Source organism: Cynocephalus volans, chromosome 14 (genome assembly GCF_027409185.1).
Source record: "Cynocephalus volans isolate mCynVol1 chromosome 14, mCynVol1.pri, whole genome shotgun sequence".
Taxonomy (NCBI): Eukaryota; Metazoa; Chordata; class Mammalia; order Dermoptera; family Cynocephalidae; genus Cynocephalus; species Cynocephalus volans.
Genome location: NC_084473.1, coordinates 29,711,776 through 29,715,847, shown reverse-complemented (window position 1 = coordinate 29,715,847; position 4,072 = coordinate 29,711,776).

Genomic DNA, 4,072 nt, shown 5'->3' with positions numbered 1-4,072 from the left:
CTGCCCACTTGTCCCTGGTTCAAATACGAGGGAGGACAGTGCCAGTCTAGAAACAGTAGGCTGGAGGGGTCAGGGGTGTCTGGGTAAGGCCGGCCAGGTGCCTGGGAAACCTGGCTGCATCTCTCCAAACTAATTGATGCCCTGCCTTGCTCCAGAGGCAAAGGTTTGAGGTAGCTGACTTATTATAAGTGGGGCCACATGTCACTTCACATAGGCCAAAATTGGGTTCCTGCATGTTTCGGCATGAATGTGGTACAGGTGAGGGGACGTATGGGAAGAACTAGTTCATCATGTTTCCAACACCCACACAAGAGTTAGCTGTGCTCCTTTCTGCTGCATTTTATAGATGTCTTCCAAAACTTAACCCAGGATGGCAAAGGGATATACCTCTGGAAACCAGGGGTAAGAGCTCCCCCAAGGAGTTAGCTCCCATCATGTTAGGTAGAGGTGGCCATTGCAGGTCCAGGCTCTTGTGAAAGAAGGCTCTGGGTCCTTCACTCTGTGAGTCTGAGATTTAGCACTGCATGCATGGCACTCATCCACTCATTCATAGTATTTACTATGAGCACCCGCTTTGTGGCAGGCACTTGTGAAGGGACGGGAGACTGACTTTTTGTTTCCAATGACTATGATCACAATAATGCCATGTGGCAAAGCCACAAAACTTCGGCAGTGGACAACAAGCATTTTTTTGGCTCCCGAGTTCTATGGTTGGGAGTCGGTGGATTTTGGCTGGTTTGCTCATGCATCTGTGGGTGGCTGGGGGCTTTGCTGGGCTACCTGCATTGAGGAAACTCTGACCAGGCTTGCCCTTCTCAGGACAGTGGCAGAGGCCCAAGAAAGCAGGCTTAAACACTCAAGGCCTCTGAGACCAACGCTCTGATCTAGCACACCATGCCTTGCAGCTCATTCTCTTATCCATAGCAATGGCTATGCCCATTTCCAACAGATGGGGAATGAGCCTCCTCCTCTTTCATGACCTTTGGCAGGCATGGCAGGGTATGAACACAGAGAAGGGTGAAGACCAGGGTCCAGACCTGGGCTCTAGCACAGACAGTAATAGGAGAGCTGGTCTACACAGGGTATTCCTCCTTTCTGGAGCAGGTATCATCAATGTCAAAACCTCAAAGACAGGAAGGAGCCGTCCAGGCACTGTGGTGAGTAGGACAGGCCCAGGCAAGATGGAACAGCATATATAGTCCTGGCTAGAGTATAGACAATGAGGGAAACTGGCTCAAGGTGAGTCTCAAGAGATCAGGTTCAGATCAGGCAGGATGTGCCAACTAGAAATAAACCTCACTGAAGGGCTGGTGTAGCCTTCCCCACATGGTCAGGGACTATATCCAATCTTGTCTCTGTGGCCTCTTCCCAAATCTCATACAGTGCTTTGCTCATAGCAGGTGTTTGACAAATGTTTGTGGAATGAATGAGGTGATGTGAAGACAAATCCATGTATGACATTGATTGTCTTCCCTGATCATTCAAACTGCACTGATTTATTGAGCGCATTGTATACGGCAGGTGTGGTGCTAGGTTGTATTCACTGCAAGGACGTTGGAAACTGGAATCGAATCATCTGCTCTTTTTTTCCTACAACATTTCCTCTGTTTGGGCTGTTTAGAAAGGATTCAGTGAGGGCTGGGGTTTCTTCCTTGATCTCAGATGTCCATTTTAAAGAATAGCTTTCCAAGATATAGGGACCCTCAGCATGTGTTCTCAATCACTCTGGTATTCAGGTGCGAAGGTGAGATTCAGCTGGAGGGACAATGGCTAAAGTCTTCTGAGCCCATCCCTGAACCATTTAGCCCCACACCCGACTGCTCAGGCATCACCTCCTGATCCCAGGCCTACCTCCTTCCATAGGAGAAGGAGCTCAGAGCTGGGAGGGCAGGGCCACATGATTGTGTCACTTGAAACAGGACAGCCCACAGCCCGAGCAGGCTCCAGAAAAGCAATGCGTTATCATGGAAAGAGAACTGGATTTGGCTTGGAGACCCGGCTCGAAGCCACAGCACTTTTCATAACTAGCTGCGGGACCTTAGGCAAATCATGTTAAATCTGTGGGCCTCAGCTGTCCCACATGTGAAATGAGTGGCTGGACCTGGCGGTCTCTAAGATCACCTCCAGCTGGGACCCTCTGTGGCTCAGTGAGAAGACCATGAGTGCCACCCAAGGTCTGCAGGGAATGGCAGCCACCTGTTGGCTTTCTGTGACACCATTTGCAGTGGATTGAATTATGCCCCCCCAAAACTCACTGAAACTTGAATTATGTCTCCCAAGTTTTATGTATTAGAAACTTAGCCCCCACTGTGACTGTTAAGAGGGTAGGAAATCTTATTATGGTAATTGAAAGGTGGAGCCTTAAAGAGGTGATTGGATTGTAAGAACATGCCTTATGAATGGATTAAAAATGGTGGTCAGGGGCGTGGTTCTGAGGACTTTTAAAGAAGAGAAGAGTCTGTCTTTCTCTGTTCTCTCTGCTTCCACCATCTTGCACTGTGAGACCTCTAGGTCACTGTTGCCACCACCAGATGGACTTTGGACTTCCCAGCCTCAGAAATTGTAAGCAATAAATTTCATTTTTCTTTATAATTACACAGTTCCATGTATTTTGTTATAAGCAACACAAAATGGACTAATACACCATTGGTGACTTCATCATTATCCTCTCCATCATCAGCATCATCACTTTGTTGTATTGTCTTGGGGAATGGTTTCCTCAGAGGTCCCCCCCATGTGAGTTAGAGGGACTGTTCCTCACACTCAGTAAAGCTGTCAGCCCAATAGGCCTATAAACATGAACGTGTAGAATACTCTCTAATGGATGTCTGCTGCCCAGTCAGTTTGCACACCTGCACAGAACTGGCATGAGTGTGTAAACTTAAATTCATGGGGGGAAAAATTCATTGAGAATTGAATACAGAATCATCCTGTATCTTGGCTGTCATAAGCACTGTAAGAAGTCAAGGTTGATCGTATTTTAGCTTGATTTATATTTACTAATGGGTGGTGTGGTCCCTGTGGCTAAACCATCCATTAATCTCCTGTCTCCATGGTTCCCCAGGAGTGAGGGGGAGGAGGTCCCAAGTCAGAGGCAGGACTGAACTGATCATCATATGCTTTCCCAGTGGCTGATGATGACACTGTACTCCTGAGAAGGCTGGAGCCTCATCTGCCCTTGTTGAGGACTCTGCATATGGCCCAAGGGTAGCCTTGGGCTAAGACCAAGCCATGCCCACCTTGCTTACTGTTCTTTGGGACCACGTCCATAGCCCTCACCTTCTCAGCTGGGTAGATTCTCTTCTGCCGCTCTCCCCTCTGGGTGGCCAGTGTGCAAAAAGAGAATGGGAGTAGTAAATATTGCCTTGGATTTGTAAAGGCCAGCTGCCCTTCCCTGCGGCCACACCCTGTCACAAGTGGAGATGTCACCTGATGTGGCCTAAGCAATCTGACTCCAGAGACCAGAGATGGTGAGCTTAGCTTCTAGATGGCACTGCTTCCTTGGCTGTCCAACTTAAGTGACCTTAGACATGCCAAGGGTCATCACATTTGGGATAAAAGTCTAGGTGTCAGGGTCTGAAGAGGGAATGATAAATCCTTAGGCACCTGTATATGCATCTGTAAATTGGTAGAGACATAGACTAAGTTTCAGCTGTTTGGGGATGGAATTAGGGATGCAACGGGCTTTCAAGAACACAGAAAATAAGAGAATTGGCAGAGTCCAGGTGGGGTGGGCTGGCTCTGGCATCTGAGGTCACTGAGTAGTCTTCTGCTGACAATATCACCAGATGATTGGATTTGGGGGAACCAGTGGATTTAAAACACCTGAGTTCTCAAAGGGCTTCCTGCTTGTGACAGATGTCAGTCTGTTCACTTGACCTACGGACTATCAGATCCATTTCAAATCAGTCCAGAAATTCTCTGTGTACCTACCTCAGAGAACAACAAATACATGCTAAACTGTAGAGTCGATCTGTGGATGGTCAGTATATACTGAACTACAGTGATACGTCATTTTTGCAGCATCCCTACCAACCCAGAACCCAGGGACAAAACCAGAACAAAGTCCAAG